Genomic DNA, 19743 nt, shown 5'->3' with positions numbered 1-19743 from the left:
TGTCCACGGCTGTGGGCATCCTACTCATGGGCGACCCGGTGACTCACTTTTCGGCGGACCATCTGTTGGAGGTCCTTCACCAGGGCTCTGGTGGGAGGGAAATCTTGCTTCCCTTTGAAGGTTCGCTCCTTTCTGCCTTGACAGGGGCTTGGAGGCATCCTGCCTCCGGGGACCTTGTGTCTCTGCATCTTCTGCATCAGCACCTTCTGACGCCGCGTGACCTGGCGTGCCTGTCCGTTCACCCCTCAGCCACCAGTCTCCTTCTGCGGACTGCTTTTCCCTCCCTACCGCCCCTGTTTGCTCCGCCGTCCAGGGAGGCCTGCTGGCTGAACAATTGGACGCAACGTTTTCGCCTCGACCAGCGCAGCCCTGCGGGCCCTTAAAACTTGTGTGTGCTGGCTAGGGCCTCCTCTTGTTTGTGAGAGTCTGAGTCTCTGGGGTCTGCAGCGTCCCATGAGTCTGCTCAGGTGGATTTGCGGCACCATGCGTTGGATGGCCGGGAGCTGGCGGCGTTTATTCTCCGCTCCGCTCTAGACGTCTGAGGCGCTGGGCCAGGCCATGGCTTCCTCAGCCGCTCTCCGCCGCCATGCTTGGCTTAGGGACGGCGTCTTCCCCGAAAATATTCGGGAGAGACTCATTGATCTCCCATTTGATGGCAGTCTGTTGTGTCATGCCCCGGCCGACTCCGCCATCCAGAGGCTCTTGGCAGGGCTCCGTCCTCCTCCTCAGTGACTTCTGAGTTAGGGTTGCCTTTAGGTCTTCTTAGGCTGCCGGTTATGGTTGTGGAGTGTGTTTTTCTGGCTGATCACGTCCTTTCTTGGGACTTTGGTATTGTTGGCTGCTGGACGGCCCCTTGTTGCTGCTGTTGTGTGTGAGTTCTGCAGGAGTTGTTGCGCAGACTTGGCCCTGAGATTGGGCCTTCTGGTTTGCTTGGGCTGCTGTCAAGCCTGTTGCGGGGATGGTTTTTTTTTTTTTTTCCCCATGGTTCTTTTGTTTCTTCCTCTGCTGCAAAACGTCTTCCAAAGAGGGTTCCCCTATATTGGGACTTCACGTGCCCTATGTGGGGCTATGGTAGCTGTCATATGGCTTATGCTCTGCTGGAGGGTTCTGGTCACCTTCGGGTACCTGTTCTCCTTGTTGTTCCGTTGGTTGCTTTGCTCCCTGATGTCGTGTGCGCGGCAACTCGTGGTGGTGGTCCAGGCCTCTCCTTTCCTCCCTGCTTCCGTTCTGCGGTCTGGGATGTCCCTTACTAGGTGTTGCCTACTTGGTCTTCCTGGGACCTCGAGCTGTTCTTCTTGCTTCTGGCCTTGACTGCCAGTATTGTTCTGGCTGACAGGCTGCTCTCCATCTTGAGTGGGCTCACCTTCTTCCCCCTAGTTTCCTTGGGCTCTCTAGGCTTCTTCCTGTCTTGGCATTCGACGGAAGCTGTGCTGCCTTGAGGGGAGTGCGGTGCTTCGGCCTCTCGGCCCTTGCCCTTGGTTCCTCTGCTGTGGGTGTACGAGCCTCTTCAGCCTTCTTTCCCTCCTACGTCAGCTTGGGGTCGGTGGGGTTCTGCTTGTGGGGTTCACTTGGCCTGGCAGGGGCGAGGTTCTACCTAGTCCACAGATCTGGTCCCCTGTGGGGCCCTTTCGCAGACTCTCCTTCCAAGGGGGTATTGCTAGGGTATCTATTCTACGTGAAGGAATCTGCAGCTAGTAGTCTCTATCAGATGTACGAGTTACTTACCTTCGGTAACGATGTATCTGGTAGAGACAATTCTAGCCGCAGATTCCTTCACGGCCTGCCCTTCCTCCCCTATTCTGCGAGGACACTTGTGTTGGTCTTTGGTACTCGCCTCCCGGTGGGGGCTGTGTCTCATGTGAGTGCCTTCCTTGCTCTTGACAGCTGGCTCCGTCTGGGGGCGGTTCCTTCCTCCCTTGATTCTTTGGAGGATGGGGTTTCAGTGCGCTGGTACCCTGCTGCTTTGGCTACTCCAGGTGGGGGTGGGGGTTGGGGAGGGGGGAGGGTTTGCTTCTATCCTTCTCCTCCCTCCCTTCCATTGCTGTCCTCTGGTTTGAGGGTCCTCTGGCCATGTCTTGCCCTTGTCCTTGTGGGTGGTTGCCCTCTAGGTTGAGGGTGGCTTGGTGGTTGTTGTTCCTATCCGTCTTGGGATTGGTCCCCTTCCTTGCTCAGGATGAGGGGGGTGGGCTTTCTCCATGTGCATGACTTAGGCCTATTCTTCCCTTCGGCGCACAGTGCTAGGAGGTTGTCTGTGTGGGCAGGGTGGCTGCTCAGGTTTCTGCTTGTTCTTCTTCTTTCTCTGCCCTTGGGGTCTGCAGTGTTGGCACTACCCTGGTAGTGTTGTTAGTCACCGTTTCTTTCCAACTTTTCTGCTCTTCGCACACTGTTCCCATGCTCCCACAGTTTATCTGGTGTTTCCGCGTTGTGGTGCGGAAAAGTTCTCAGAAGAAAACTGACGTAGGCACGTCGGGGCTGGTCTTGTGTGACCTCACTGACGTCACGTACGTGGACGACGCCTGGGCGAAGTTGCGTGATGTCGCCCCAGCGCACAGGGATGCTGTGGCTAGAGTTTCCGGATCCAGTCTCACGCCTGGGGATAATTCTACATTAAGGAATATGCGTCTAGAATGGTCTCTACCAGATACATTGTTACCGAAGGGAAGTAACTCATACTTCAAGTCCCCTGTTGTAAATCACTTTCTTAAGGGCATTACTCCTCTTTTCCCTCCTGCTCCCTTAGTAATGCCTCAGTTTGACATGAACTTGGTTCTTATTTTTCTTATGTGCGCTCCCTTTGAGCTGCTACATTACTGTCCTCTCAGACTTCTCACTTTAAAGACTGCCTTTCTGGTTGCCATCACCTCTGCGCGCAGGGTGACTGAGCTCCAAGCTCTTTCTTCAAAGCCTTTTTTTTCTGGCGGTTCGTCTGGACAAGGTTGTCCTTCGAACTCGATCCTCTTTTCTTTCCAAAGTGGATACTTCTTTCACCATTGGTCAAACCATCACTTTGCCCACCTTCTTTCCCCCTCTTCTTCCTTTCCATTTCACCCGGGCGACGGCTGCTGCCACTGCTTTTGGACGGGGAGTCCCCCTCAATGAGATTGGTCAGGCAGCTACGTGGGCATCTCTGCACACTTTCACAAAACACTACTGCCTGGACAGCCAAGTCCGCAGAGAACTTGGTTCGGAGACCCACCTGTTAGTATTGCTGGGGGCATCTATTCTACAGGTAAGAAACCTATAACTAATTTTCTCTTTCAGATGAAGAAGTTACTTTTGGTAACGATACATCTGTAAGAGACATAGATTAGTTATAGATTGCTTACCACCCCACCCATTCTCCCTGTTCTGCAAACTGACTTTTAGGGTCAGGGAATCATTTTAGGGCCCTAGTTTTGTGCACCTGTGGTCAGTGTCTTGCATGACTCTGCGCCTCTGGTGTGGAATGTCGTGTAAAAGAACTGACCTCAGCGCGCGAGGGTGGCGTCTAAGTAGTTACTGCGACATCATCCCAGTGACGACGAACGAGGAGTGGACCGACGCCAGCTTTCGACGCGCAGGGGTACGAAAATATTCTCCGGATCCAGTCTGACGCCTGGGGGTAATTCTACAGGTAAGGAATCTATTAACTAATCTTACAGATATATTGTTATCCAGTATTGGGGTATCTTTCATAGATTCACATGCCTGAATCATTCCCCGTCGCCGAGGCGGGAGTCCCCGGTAAATAAAAAAGTAGTGCCAAAATGCTAGTAGCAGTAGTAGGCCCAAAGAAAAGGCCCAAAGCCTGTACCTTAGCAGCCTATCTACCTCATTATGCAAAAAGAACCAAGAATTTGGTAACAACCAATCAGACACCAGCACCCTTCTAGAACCCTCTCAGCAGAGCCAGTTCTCCTCAGATTTTCACCGCACGTCGTGTGGAAGGGAGTTTCCCTTAGTGCCTCTCAGTTTTCTTTCAACTTGCTTCAGCATGTCAGACAAGAAGGCTTTATTTAAGTCCTGCAGGACCTGCACCAAGAAGAGAGTCCATGTTGATGATCAACATGTAGACTGCATCTACTGCCTCTACCCTAAACATGAGGCAAAAGATTGCAAGATTTGCCGCACCTTCCCTACAAAAACTCTCAGGGATAGGGAGGCGAGAGTGCTTTTGTGGCTTAAATCCTCTTCGGCTGAGGAGGATGACAAAGCCTCTACTTCTAGCAAGAGAGCTAGATCGCAGGACAGCTCTTCCAGCGATGGGAAGAAGCGTCAGAAATCGCATCATTCTACTTCTGATGCGCACTCTCCTCAGGAATCTACAGTCAAGCAAACTGTGAGTAAAAGCCTTTCAAAATCTTTGGCTTACTCTCAATCTTCAGTTTCTGTCACCTCGTCTGCTTCTTCATTGACGCAAACATTCACGACGACTGCGCTTACCTCACCTATTATGTCTACGAAGGTTACTATCCTCTCAAAGAAGCCCACCGTCGAGGGGTCGTCGACGAAGTCCTCGTCGACGAAGTCAGCAGTACCGCCGTCGACGATTCCGCCATTAAAAAGCCTGTCGACGTCGAGCTCGTCGACGAAGAGCTCGTCGACGAAGATTCCATCGTCGACGAAGATCCCGTCGACGAAGAGCTCGTTGACGTCGAGCCCGTCGACGAAGAGCTCGTCGACGAAGATTCCATCGACGAAGACCCCGTCGACGTCGAGCCCGTCGACGAAGGGCTCGTCGACGAAGATACCATCGACGTCAAGCCCGTCGACGACGAGCCAGTCGACGACGAGCGCACCATCTACGATACCGTCGACGATACCGTCGACGATCCCGTCGACGATCCCGTCTACCACAGCCCCGTCGACGACGACCTAGTCGACGATGATTTCTACTCCAGTTTCCACCAGGACTTTTCAACTAAAGTCTTTTCAAAGGCAGGACATTTCACCGCTTACTCCCTCGCATCTCCTGGAAACTTATGTTGAAGATGATGATTATGTGGATGACGAGGACGAAGGGCCCTTTGGGGTTGCTCGCCACCCTTCGGAACTGCACATTAAATGTCAGGAGGACGATGAGGATGAGGATTATCAAGGGCATTACTATCAGGAAGACATAATCGTTCCGCACCATAGACCCTGCTACACACAAACTCGTAGGAATGAGATGTCACATCTGCCCCCTACGTTGATACAAGACCTACAGGCCATGCTTGCAGATTATAAGCAGCGTTTTCCACCGCAGCCAAATGTTCCACAGGTTCCACAGACTGCGCCGCAGCCGGACCCATTGCCTCTGCCTGAGGTTCCAGCCCCAATGCCTCAACTGCCTGATCCTCCACAGGACCCGCATCAGGATACAACCTCGGAGGAGGAATACGAAGAGGGCGAGTTGCCAGACCCAGCAGACCCTTGGGATTCATATATAATCCCTATGCCTTCGCCACCTACCCCTCTACCATCTGATTCGCCTCCAGAAGATATAGGGGGGTTCCATAACCTTATGCAGCGAGCTGCGACCAGGTTCAACTTGCCGGTTACCATTGAGCAGTCTGACTGTTTTCTGCATGATTTTAAGGAGGAGTCAAGGAAGGTTACGAGAGCTATCCCTATCATTGACTATATTTGGAAAGAAGGGGTTAAAATCATGAAAAACCCGGCATCAGTACCAGCGGTGCTTCCACGGATTGACAAAAAATACCGTGCTCCAGCCGACAGTCCCTCTTGTCTCACTGGTCAACCGCGTCCAGACTCTGTTATATCTCAGGCAGCCCAACAAAAGTCTAAGAATCCGGCAGCACCGGTCACTACACCACCGGATAGGGAAGGACGCAGACTGGATCTAATTGGGAAAAAATGTTCAACTATGGCAGCTGCTTCCATCAGGGCAGCCAATTCCCTAGCGATAATTGGGCGTTATGACCGCCAGATGTGGTCAGAAATGGCAAGCTTTATCGACCTCATCCCAGAGGATAACAGGCAAGACGCTCGAAAGATTTTGTTGGAGGGTGAGCGTGCAGCCTCAGAGACTATCGACTGCGCACTGGATATTGCGAATACTAACTTTCGCCAGTTGGCTGGGGCTGCGGTTCTTAGGCGCCAGGGTTGGCTGAAAGCTACCACGTTCAGACCAGAGGTCCAGACAAAAATATTGGACATGGCCTATGATGGCGAATCATTGTTTGGAAAGCACATAGATGATGCGCTCCAAGCAATTAAAACGGATACCGATACTGCAAGATCGTTGGGCTCCTTACAATACAAAAGAGGTACCTTCAGAGGAGCAAGGGGCCGTGGATTCTCTTCCAGAGGAAGTTATCATACCCAACAAAATAGGTACCAGCCTCAGTATCGGCAATCATATCAGTCTTCCTACAGACAGACCAATACATCTGGTTTCTCTCGTCAAGGCGGACGAAAAAGATCGCAGAATCAGGGAAGAGACACCTCACGGAAGCAATGATTTCTGCAGGGCGCCTTTCACTCCTTTTCCCCTCCCTGTGGGTGCAAAAATTTCAACTTTTGCGACCAGGTGGCAAGAAATTACGTCGGACCAGTGGGTTCTGGACCTGGTTCACAACGGTCATACCTTAGAGTTTGTCACCAAACCACCCAACAAACCACCCAAGGGACCCCCTCCCCCTCGTCTTCACTTACTATTCAAGGAAGCTTTAACAATGCTCCTCAAGAACGCAATCGAGAAAGTTCCTGCGCTTCAAAAGGGGACAGGTTTCTATTCCCGCTTTTTTCTCATCAAGAAGAAATCAGGGGAGTGGCGCCCAATCTTAGACCTTCGCAATCTGAACAGATTCCTCAAGAAGCAGGGATTTCGCATGGTCACTCTGGCGGAAATTCTAGGTTGCCTCAACGAGGGAGATTTTCTAGCTTCCTTAGATATGGAAGACGCTTACTTTCACATCCCAATACATCCGAAGCATCGCAAGTATCTTCGCTTCACAGTGGCTGGCGCCCATTACCAGTTCAAGGTGCTCCCGTTTGGGTTAAAATCTGCCCCAAGGATCTTTACGAAGTGCCTAGCTCCAGTGGCAGCAGTGTTGCGCTCCCAAGGAATCCAAGTCTTTCCGTATTTAGACGACTGGCTAATAAAGGGTCCTTCGGAAAGATCAGTCAAGACTGCTGTGACAACATCTCTTCGTCTGTTCCATTCTCTGGGGCTTACGATCAACAGGAGCAAATCTCAATTACAACCAAGGCAGATCCTTCCTTTTTTGGGCGCGCTGTTAGATACCGTCCGCTGCAAGGCATTCTTGTCTCACGAACGGCAGGTTCGTCTTCAAAACTTAGCAATCCGAATTTCCAAAAGAAAGTCAGTTTCTGTCCGGATGTTCGCGTCGCTGCTAGGGATGTGCTCCTCTGCAATACACCTCGTTCCTCTGGCGCGGCTCCGCATGCGACCCTTGCAGGAGGAGTTACACCTTCAGTGGCAGCAGGTGAAGGGCACCTTCGACGACATCATCAGAGTCACTTCAGGCATGAAGAGCGCTCTATGTTGGTGGTCCCATGTTCCCAACTTATCAGAAGGACTTACTTTCATTCAGAAAATTCCAGACTTTGTCCTCACTACCGATGCTTCCATGGAAGGATGGGGAGGTCATCTCCAAGATTTACAGATACAGGGGAAGTGGTCCCCAGAGTACAAAAACAGACACATCAACAGTCTGGAATTGCGAGCAATTTTTCTGTCTCTGCAGGCTTTCCTTCCAAGGATTGCAGGTTCTTCGGTTCTGATTCGAACCGACAATACTACCAGCATGTTCTACGTGAACAAACAGGGAGGAACAAGATCAGCAACTTTGTCCACGGAAGCTCAGGAGTTGTGGGAATGGGTCACACTCCACAACATAACCCTCAGAGCAGAACATGTCAGAGGTCTCTGCAATACATTAGCGGACACGCTCAGCAGATCCCAATCAGATTGCCACGAATGGGAGCTAGAGCAAGCTCAGGTGCTCAGAATATTCAGAGCTTGGGGAACACCACCGCTGGATTTGTTCGCCACGAAGGAGAACAAGAAATGCCGCTTCTATGCCAGCAGATACCCTCAAGAGGGCTCAAGGGGGAATGCCCTGTCCATGCGATGGTCAGGGATTTGTGCTTACGCTTTTCCCCCGATACCCCTGATACCGAGGGTCATACGCAAGATGAAGTTGGAGGGCTGTCGTCTCATCTTGATTGCACCCAGATGGCCACGCCAATACTGGTTTCAGGAGCTCCTATTGCTATCACAGGACCAGCCGATCAGTCTTCGCCCGACGCCCACAATGCTGTCAAGGAACAAGGGTCAGGTTCTCCACCCGGACCCTCAGTCCCTACATTTACACGCATGGCTCCTGACTTCTTAGAGTTTAAGGACCTGGATATCCCTCAGGACTGTAGGGATATATTAACAAAATCACGAGCTCAGAGCACGATAAAAACTTACCGTCTAAAATGGAAACGGTTTTGCTGCTGGTGTGAAGCAAACCAGGTGCACCCGGTGGATGACCCTGCAGAAAAGATCCTTCCTTACTTGTTACACCTGGCAAGATCTGGGCTTTCTTTCCCTTCAGTCAAGGTCCACTTAGCTGCACTTTCAAGCTTCAGAAGGGGTGCTCATGGCCCTTCTCTTTGTTCATCCTCTTTAATTAAACAGTTTATGAAAGGACTATTCCGAGAGTTTCCTCCGGTCAGACTTCCGCCACCGGAATGGGAGCTCAACACAGTCCTATTACAGTTAATGAAGCATCCATTCGAGCCCATCCACAAGGCTGACCTAAAATTCCTTACATGGAAGGTTGCTTTACTTCTGGCTTTAACATCAGCTCGAAGAGTGAGTGAGATTCAGGCGTTTACTGTAAAGGAACCTTTTCTACGCTTCACTCAAGACTACGTGCACCTCCGAACTAATCCAACGTTTATACCTAAGGTGCCTTCACAATTTCATCTTAATGAACCAGTGACGTTAAAGACTTTCTTTCCTAATCCATACACCCCAGTGGAACGAGCCTTACATTCTCTCGATATCAAGAGATGTCTTAAATTCTATCTTCTGAAAACAAAGAACCTCAGAAAGTCTGATCAATTATTCGTGGCTTATGGCCAAACTACTCTGGGAAAGGCGGTTACAAAATCCACCATCGCCAGATGGATAGCATCTACAATACTTTTCTGCCATGACAAGGCTCACAGGCCTCTGTTGAGGAAACCCAAGGCCCATTCCACGAGGACAGTAGCAGCGTCTACAGCATTGTTTGCTGGTGTGACTCTAGAAAATATCTGCCGTGCTGCGACATGGAAAAATGTCCACACGTTTACCAGACATTACTGCCTCCAATCTACGCATCGTGATGATGCAGCAGTTGGACAAGCTGTACTACGACATCTGTTTCTTTGAGATACCTTCAGGTACCCTTTTTTCATATTTTAATATGTAAGATGTTGATATCTTTAATATAACAATGCAATGTGTTACAATGATGATTTGCTTTCATGTTAACATGCTTTTCTCTTTATAGATGGCATATTTTGAATTTTAAGATCTTTTCTTATACCTCTTGTTACAAGCTGTGGATGCAATTAGGGAGTATCAGCACTAGTCTCCCGCCATCCGCAAACGACTGTATACTTGGTATACTGCTCGCTATTCTGATTCAGGCATGTGAATCTATGAAAGATACCCCAATACTGGATAAGAAAACAAGTTACTTACCTGTAACTACAGTTATCCAGTATTGGTATCTTTCATAGATTCACATGCACCCACCCTCCTCCCCGTAGAGTCAGTTCTATATAATTTGGGACGTTCACTTCCCACTTGTGCTACAAAAATCTGAGGAGAACTGGCTCTGCTGAGAGGGTTCTAGAAGGGTGCTGGTGTCTGATTGGTTGTTACCAAATTCTTGGTTCTTTTTGCATAATGAGGTAGATAGGCTGCTAAGGTACAGGCTTTGGGCCTTTTCTTTGGGCCTACTACTGCTACTAGCATTTTGGCACTACTTTTTTATTTACCGGGGACTCCCGCCTCGGCGACGGGGAATGATTCAGGCATGTGAATCTATGAAAGATACCAATACTGGATAACTGTAGTTACAGGTAAGTAACTTGTTTTCTTACCGAAGGCAAGTAACTGTTCCCACTGCTGCACAACACCAATCAAGGGCAGTCCCTCACACCCTGGCAATCATTTCTTTTGGCCACCATTGCCGCCACTAATAGCCAGATTATCTGATATTTCGGCCAAGTCTGGTACCATCTGGCCTCCATAGGAACGGTCTGTCCAGTCACCTCCGACATTACCCGTACCACCCTTCCCCAAAATGTTTGTATAATAGGACACTCCCAAATAATGTGGAAAAGGTACCTATGGAGAATTCTTAATTGTATTAGCCTAAATCTCGCCCTTGCTACCTCTTGGGCTCTGTATGACCTCTGCCCAGTCACCATCCTCTAGCATGCCAACCTCTGTCTCCCAGGCCTCCCGCATGGTCTTTAGCGAGTCGGGGGAGTTGGTGATAATCTTTCTATATGTGCAGGATAGTGCTTTTTCTGGGATTGGGTCCAACGAGTCGGTCCTCTAGTGGACTGTTTTGAGGGATTTGTTACCCTTCTCTCACATGCCTACGAAGTGCATGTCCCAGCTGTATATACCTGTATCTTTCTGTATCCACTAACTGCTATTCCTTTTGTAGATCTTCGAACAAAACTATTGCCTGGCTCCTCCATACATCAAGTGTGCTATATCTAGCAACTTCCACTTGCCGAAGCCCTGCAGTTTACCCACCTCCCTTAACATCACTGTCCCATGGTGGGTTTTGTTCGGTCAGTCCATTATCCCACCCTAGGAATTTGTTAGTCCTTGTCCACACCTCCAGCACAGTCTTCCTGTGTGGGTGCATGCTTTTCCTCACTGCACTCTGATATAATGCTTCTGGGTATCCTCTAGGCCCAATCACCCAGTGATCTACCTGGTATGCGGGGTCTTTCTGTCTGCAAAGATCCAGTAATTAATCGTCATTAGTTGTGACGCCCAATAGTACTTTTGGAGATCTGTTCTAGCAAGACCACCCTCGTACACCCCTCTCTGAAGTTTGGTTAACGCAATTCTTGCGCCACCCCTATCTCACAGTAGTTTCCGCAGTTCACTATCCACTTCCCTGAGGAATCTTTCAGGTACTTGATATGAGGTGTTTTGGAGGACATATAACATTCGCTTTAGTGTCCTCTTGAATAAGACTGCTCTCCCCATCAGGGAGATCTGTAATGTCCTCCAGTGGGCGACTTCTCGCCTTAGTCGTTCCATTTGAGGCTGCAGGCTTCCTTCCATGAATCCCTTTTCTGCCTTAGTTTTAAATACCTAGGTATCATTATTGCTATCATCAACCTAGAGCTATATCTCCCCACTGAGTGCAGGTGCGGGACTGTCTGAGAGCATAAACAGAAGGGACTTGTCCCAATTGAATTGATATCCTTAGCACCCTCCAAATAGCTGAAAATTTTGTAGGAACCTGCTTATTGTAAAGCGGGGTCTTGTCGCGTACAGGAGGATTTTGTCTGCATACAATATTCGTTCTTCCCACTGTCCGCCCCCAGCTATTCCGGACACCACTGGGTCCCCTCTCACCCATGCGGCGAGCGGCTCCAACGCCAGTGCGAACAGGACAGGGGAAAGAGGGCGCCCATGCCTCGTCCCCTTGTGGAGGGTAAAGGAGCGGGAAACAGCCATTCACGCACTTTAGCCAATGGATTCTAATCGCAGGAGTTATTTTGCTTGCCTCCCTAGCTAATATCCTTTCCGGACAAAGTGGTGCTTCGCACAAGGGTTTCCTTTTTTGTCAAAAGTTATGACCCCATTCCATCTGGGTCAATCTGTCATATTGCCTACCTTCTTTGCTCCCCCGCATCCCTCTAAAGAAGAGGAGCGTCTCCACCGACTGGACCCAAAATTATCATTGTCGTTCTACCTTGACCACACGAGTTCCGAGTGGACAACAACTCTTTGTGGGGTACTTGGAAGCTAAGAAGGCAAGGGAAGTGCTGAAAAGTACCATCTCTGGCTGGGTTATTCTCTGCATTAAGATCTGCTAGGCCCTGACAAAGAAGCAGCCCCCTGAGGGATTAAGGGCCCATTCCATCAGGGGAAAGGCTGTGACTAAGGCGTCTGCTTGGGGTGTCCCAGTCCAAGACATATGTCAGGCGGCTACGTGGGCATCTTTGCACATGTTCACAATACACTACTGCCTGGACAGTCAGGTCTGCAGGGATGGGCCTTTTGCCTGCTCAGTCCTGCAGGGCTTCCTAGTATAGGATATTGGTCCGCAGGCCTCCGCCGGGATGGTAGGGCTTGGGTATCGAGTTCAAAGGTAAGAAATTTGCAGCTAGAAGTCTATCAGATGAACAAGTTACTTACCTTTGGTAACGCATTATCTGGTATAGACTATCTAGCTGCAGATTCCTTACAGCCCCACCCATGCCTCCCCACTTTGCAGACTAAGATTGCAGAGCTGGGGTTACTCACCCCTTTTCAGGGCCCGAGTTTTGCACACAACTATGTCAGTTACTTCGTGTCTCTGCGCTTCTGGTGTGGAAAAAACGAAAAAAAGTACTGATGTTGGCGTGCCTGGGTGGCGCCTATAGAGGTACCGTGATGCCATAACAGACGCTACGGCCGCCAACAGTGTCACGCGGAGCCGAATGGAGCCGCCTGACGACGCGCGCAAGGGTTCTTGCTCAGAAGTTGTTTCAGGATCCAGCCGAGTGCCTGGTAAGGAGTCTACAGCTAGTTGGAATCTCTACCAGATAATACGTTACTGAAGATAAGTAACTTGGTCGTTAATTCAATACCGATCGAGACATTACCGTTGAGAGATCTAACGAACCGAAGGAGACTCGAACCGGAGCGTGAGATTGTACATCCAAAACAGTTGGCGGAAGAAAGAAAATTTAAGATGGCGTCGATGACCATGTGCAGTATTACCAAGAAGAGTCGTGTCACAGCCTAGTGACTCAAAGAAAACTTCTTGGAGCAAAAACATCTTGCGAAGAACAGATGCTTACAGGGTAAGTAGCATAATCCTTCCAACACTTAGGGAAACCAACCATGAACCTCTGATGCTCTTCAGTGAAGTGCTGATGTGCTTGTGGGCACCTGGGCAAAGCCAGGATCTTGCCTGCCAGTCAGCAGTGGCAAGGCTGCATAGAAACCGGGGATCCTGACTTCCTACTTCAGCACACCCACACCAGAGAACATAGTGGTACAATCATCTACCAGTTGCCTGAACACCATCATTTCACCTGACTGGTAATTTAAATGAATGGAAACATTCACTAAAAAGGTAGTCTCCTCTACCAGCTTTGCCTTCAGGTCCGTGAACACTTCTTGTATCCTGCTGAGATACTTGCACCAGTTACGGCACAGGGCGACGGACATTTTGCCATCCCTCCCAGATGACTGGGTAGGGCAGTTTGGACCAGTGTGGTGCTGTGGCTCCATGACTTTATGCGCGTCAAGTGTTTTTTCATCAGACGACCACTAGTCCCTCGTAGACATGCCCTTCAGTGGCTCTAGGCCGTTCAGAGTCAAGGCTGTCTCTGCCCTGGAAGGTTTTTAAAGCGAGCAAAGCTACTGCTTGCTCTCTAGGCCTAACACCATCTCTTTGGCAGACCTCACAACAGCCCTTCCCATTCCGAAGCTTTGGCAGGGGATATCAACGGAGGCAGTGTTAGTACGCACTGCAACTGGCCTCCCAGACTTCTGCGTGCTCTGTTGCCTATGAGTGTCGATATAAGAGATAGTCACTGGCTGTTCCGGTTATTTTTGGTGCCAAAATTAGACTGTGTTCTTTTCCCCATCCTAGGATAAGTTAAACATTCTCTCCTTAAGTTATGTCTGTCCTGTATCCAGAAGACTGGATAGTAGCGTTGCTGGATGTCCATTTCCACATTCCCATCCTACAGTCTCACAAACATTACATGGGATTTCTTGTAGGTCACTAGTATTTTCAGTTCACTATATTCCTTTTTGGCATTACCAATGTACCTCGGTTGACCACAAAGGTGATGGTTGTTGTTGCATGTTATCTGTGGAGATTGGAAATACCAGTCTTCCCATAACTCGATAGGCCACTGAAGGCGGGCTTGCATCAAGCAGCCTTATGCTACCTCCAGACGATGACTTGCTTGTTGACATTGTTGGACTTTTTCCATCAACATGCCAAAGTCCTATATGACTCTTATGCAACACCTTGAGGCCACACTGAAAGACCTGCCATGATGACTGCTGGACTGTTGTTGGACCAGCTACAGACCCCTCTTCCTATACAAGCTAATGTTAAGGTCTTGACAGGTGCATCGTTGCTAGGTGGGGCGGCCAACTGGGAGATATAGAGATTAGGGTGCTCACTTGACAATAAAGGCATTCCTTCTGCCCATCAGTGGGGAATAGGTACGGGTTGGTTCGAGGCATGTGGGCTGCTGAATTCATATCTGTGCATAGATCGCCGCCTAGTGTTGGGTCCGGATGTTTGCACGTTGTTGTCCTGGAAGAGTCTTCGAAGTATCCTGAGATAGGTGACTCCTCCCCTGGACCACAGTGCGCATGGGCATCCTCTCCATCCTCAGATTGTTTTTTTCCGCCATTGGGTTCGGATGTACTTATCTTGACTCAAGTTAGGAAAATTTAGTTTTCAGGCCAAAAGGCCTTTAGTTTTCGACGGTACTGTTCCCGATCGGTATCGACAGTTTACAGGCTAGTTTCGCGACTTTAACAACTTTTCGGATCCATTAAATCCGACCATCGACCGAACTTCGACGATGGAATCGAGAACCCCATTCAAGCGGTGTCCTGTTTGCCACGCCAAATACCCCCATATCGACGTCCACCCGGTGTGTAACAAATGCCTCTCACCGGATCATGACGAATCGAAATGCATGGCCTGTGCCCGATTCAGATCCAAGAAGACTCTCCGGAATCGACGAGCCGCGCGACTGGAAGCGCAGCGAGCGGCACCGGCCCCAACCAACATCTTCAGCACCGAGGACGAAGATGTCGAAAGCGTGGAAAATATACCCTCCAGCCCCACTTCCGAACACGGTTCCCGATCGGAAGATGTCGATGAAGAGCTTTTTCACAGGGAAGAAGCCGTCGATGAGGTAGGAGACTACGATGAGGCCTTAGGGGCTGAAGAAGGTAGCTCCGGTGAGGAGCAAGGCCTACCCGTCCAAATTGAGGATACCCCAGTGTATCAGTCGACGGCTCCGGTCGAGGGATCGCCTTCGGGCCTTACCCAAGACCAATCCCGCAGTTCTTCGGCCCCGCCCTCTGGCCCGGCCACGGACATACAGCAAGAGCCATTGTTACCTAAAAAGACTGGTTTCCCTACCACGACACCAAAACCAATCATCGCACCGGTTAAACAGAAACCGAAAGTGAAACTGACACTGGTCGGCTCGAGGACCACCACACCTTCGACGCCAGCCAAACCCGTTGGCTCCGACCGCACCAAAAGGGACTTCGGTGCCGAACTCGCTGCAGCCGATGTCGGCGCCGACCCAAAAAGAAAAGCAGTCGGTACCGTCAAAGCGCCTCGGCCCCCGGCACCGAAACAATCGGCACCGGCCACTAAGGTGAAAATGGCCACTGCATCGCTATCCACCTCGAAGGCAGCGACTACGGTACACTCATCGACGCCATCGACGGCTACTACCCCTCCTCGGCTCAATGACCCGGTGACTTCGAAGAAGTCCACACCTGCATCTACGGAACCACTCGGCGCCAAAGAACCGTCAGCGTTCCAGGTGCGACAAGTGGCAGCGTCCTTGCAACGCATCAGGGAAAAGGCAGCCCTCCAGACCTCGTCGGGCTCTGAACCGAAACGGGCACAGAAGGCACCTTCGGCACCGGCCAACATCACCTTTGGTTTGCCGCCATCCACGGCGCCGAAAATGTTCGAAATCAGAACCCGCGTTACCCAGACAAGGTCCCCATCTACCGAACACTCGACTACTGGGACATCGCCGTCCCACTTCATCGACGCCGACACCGGCAGGCTCATGCTCCGAAAGCGAAAGATCACTTCAGGGCAAGCTTTGGACTCTTATAGGATCCCGCTAAAACAACAAATGCCGGCGGAATCGGAACCAGTTCTCTATGAACGCATCCACACCTCTTACACGGATCCATCATTCTCCCCAACGCACTCCGACACGGATGCAGTGGAGGACTACATGGGTGACAACACCACCTACCCCGAAGACATAGACCCTGAGGGACAGCAAGACCCTGGTCAAGTCTGGGATGACCCTGTAGACCCGAGTGACGCTCTGGATACACAGGACACGCACCTTTATGGCGCAAAAACGTCCCCCACAGAGGACACTGCTGCATTCAACGCCCTCATTGAACATGCCGCAGCCAATCATGGAGTGCAACTCCACTCAGACACTATTGAGGATGATTTCTTGGTGGACACTTTCGCATCCTCCGAGAGGACTGTAAAGACTCTGCCCATGTTAAAAGGTGTCCTCAAGCCAGCAAAGGACATTTTCAAGGAAACCACCAGGGCACGGGTAATAAACCCCAGGATCGAGAAAAAGTACAAACCCGCACCTGGGGACCCCACGTACATTAGAAGCCAGTTGCCTCTGGACTCCATTGTAGTTGCCAATGCTCGCAAACGGGCACACTCGCAGACAACTGGTGATGCTCCTCCCCCGGACAAAGAGTCCAAGGTTCTAGAGACCTCCGGCAAACGAATTGCAGCCCAGGCAGCAAACATATGGCGCATCGCCAATACACAGGCCCTCCTAGCTCGCTACGACCGCTCACACTATGACACGTTAGAGACCCTACTCCAACACCTGCCAGACGAGTACAAAGAGGCAGCGGAGCTCCTCGTCAGGGAGGGACAACTACTCACAAACGCATCCATCAAGTGTGCGCTGGATGCCGCAGACACTGCTGCAAGGGCAATAAACACCAGCGTCATGCTACGACGACACGCCTGGTTACGAATCTCCGGATTCAAACCTGAGGTCCAAAATAACATCCTCAATCAGCCGGTCAACCCCGACTACTTATTTGGACCGGAGGTTGACACCACCTTAGAAAAGATAAAAAAAGACACGGACACTGCGAAGTCAATGGGGGCTCTGCAAACGCAGACATTTCGTAGTGGCTCCTTTCGTCGCCCCGGAAATAGAGGGGCAGGTAGAGGACAGGGGGCACAGCAAACCTACAATAAAGGGGGCACACAGAGTTCCTACGATAAAAACACCCGAGGTGGATATCGTGGCTCCAGCACCAAGGGCAGAGGACGTGGTTACGGCAATACCAGGTCCTCCCCCAAGAACAAACAGTGACGCCCTCTCCCTTCCCCCCGCCCACATAACACCTGTCGGGGGAAGGCTCCCGCGGTTCCTGTCCACGTGGGATTCCATCACCACGGACAGGTGGGTCAAAGAGGTTATCCAACACGGTTACTGTCTCGAATTAACCTCCACTCCACCCACCATACTGCCAAGGCACCGTCCTATGTCCTCAGAGCACTTAGCGTTATTACAGCAGGAGGTGCTAAGTATGCTGCAAAAAGGCGCAATAGAGGTCGTGCCAGTACACCAGCAGGGAACAGGGGTGTACTCTCTGTACTTCTTAATACCCAAAAAGGACGGGTCACTCAGACCTATCCTAGACCTGAGACCCCTCAACCACTACATTCTCTCAGAGCATTTTCACATGCTCACCCTACAGCAGGTTCTCCCGCTCCTCAGACAGGGAGATTTCCTAGCCACACTAGACCTCAAAGATGCGTATTTCCACATACCCATACACCCGTCACACAGAAAATATCTCCGGTTCACCATTCAGGGGCAGCACTATCAATTCAAAGTCCTCCCCTTCGGAGTGACAACAGCACCCAGAGTTTTCACAAAGTGCCTAGCTACCGTGGCTGCACATCTACGGAGGCAACACATTCACGTCTACCCTTACCTGGACGACTGGCTTGTTCAGGCAAAGTCAGCCCAGCAATGTGCCAGCCACATGTCCCGCACCATTCACCTTCACAGTCTGGGATTCTCACTAAATTACCCAAAGTCACATCTCCAACCCGCACACGTACAACAGTACCTAGGTGCGACCATAGACACTCTGGCAGCCACAGCTCAGCCAAATTTATTGAGGATCAACAGCATGCAAATGCTGATTTCCAAGTTCAAACCCCAACACGCCCTTCCTGCGCGAGTGTTCATGCAGTTGATAGGCATGATGGCCTCCTGCATTTTCATAGTCCCACACGCGAGACTACATATGCGCCCGCTTCAGGAGTGCTTAGCACGTCAATGGAATCAGGCTCACGGGCAATTAAAAGACCTAGTGTTGGTGAGCGGTCGGGCATACAACTCTCTGCATTGGTGGAATCCACAAAATCTTTGCAAGGGCCGACCGTTCCAAGAGCCTGTCCCACAAATAATACTGACAGCGGACGCGTCTCTCCAGGGATGGGGAGCCCATGTACTCAATTACACAGTGCAGGGACTATGGACTACACAACAAAAAAAATATGCACATCAACCTTCTGGAACTGATGGCAATCTTCCTGGCTATGAAGGCATTCAAAGTACACCTGTGCAACAAGGTCGTGTTGATCCGGACGGACAACATGACTGCCATGTACTACATACAGAAGCAGGGAGGAACACACTCTCCACAATTGTCTCATCTGGCTCAGAGCATGTGGAAGTGGGCCATTCAGAGGAACATATTCCTCATGGCGGAACACCTCCCAGGCAAGGACAACCAGATGGCGGATCTGCTCAGCAGACACAGCCACCAGATGCACGAATGGGAGTTACACCCATCAGTACTCCAACCATACTTCCAGCAGTGGGGTCATCCAGAGATAGACCTATTCGCCACAAGGGAAAACGCAAAATGCCAAAGCTTTTCCGCCAGGTTCCCACATCCACAGTCGCAGGGCAATGCGATATGGATGAACTGGTCCGGCAGATTTGCGTACGCTTTTCCCCCGGCGCCGTTGATACCGCTAGTGGCACGCAAACTGCGACAACACTCACTGACACTCATCCTGGTTGCTCCAACATGGGCACGCCAGCCATGGTACACCACCTTTCTGAAACTTTCCGTGGTGCCGCATCAAAGGCTGCGGATCAAACCTGCGCTTTTGACGCAGAACCATGGAGAAATTCAGCACCCAGATCCGCAACAGCTGAACCTGGCAATATGGCTCCTGAAGTCCTAGAGTTTGGCTACCTAAACCTGCCACCTGACTGTATAGAGATCATTGAGGAAGCTAGGAGACCCACTACCAGAGCTTGCTATGCAGCCAAATGGAAGAGGTTTGTCATTTATTGCAATAACAATGACATTAACCCGCTAGACGCATCCATTCAAAACATAATCTGTTACCTCTTACACCTATACCGATGCAATCTGGCATACACCTCAATACGTATCCATTTAACCGCAATAGCAGCCTATCTCCAAAACAGGCAGCACCTCTCTTTATTCAGAGTGCCTGCCATCAAAGCCTTCTTGGAGGGACTTAAACGAGTAATTCCCCCAAGACACCCACCAGCACCAGTGTGGAACCTCAACTTGGTCCTCACCCGGCTGATGGGTCCACCCTTCGAACCTCTCCACTCATGTGAGATTCAATTCCTCACCTGGAAAGTAGCTTTCCTAGTAGCAATCACTTCGTTGAGAAGAGTTAGTGAACTCCAGGCACTAACCATTCAAGAGCCATTCAT

General features: G+C 50.6%; 1 protein-coding gene across 10 annotated transcripts in view; it reads left to right on the top strand.

The window, feature by feature from the left end:
- The window catches only part of CNOT1 (CCR4-NOT transcription complex subunit 1), a 1579387-nt gene that overhangs the window by 1209465 nt on the left and 350179 nt on the right, over positions 1-19743 (top strand). The gene's annotated exons all lie outside the window — the stretch shown is intronic.

Source organism: Triturus cristatus, chromosome 12 (assembly GCF_964204655.1).
Source record: "Triturus cristatus chromosome 12, aTriCri1.1, whole genome shotgun sequence".
In the NCBI taxonomy this organism is placed as follows: domain Eukaryota; kingdom Metazoa; phylum Chordata; class Amphibia; order Caudata; family Salamandridae; genus Triturus; species Triturus cristatus.
The sequence above is the reverse complement of the archived record's forward strand: the minus strand, read 5'-3'. Positions and strand labels throughout refer to the sequence as shown.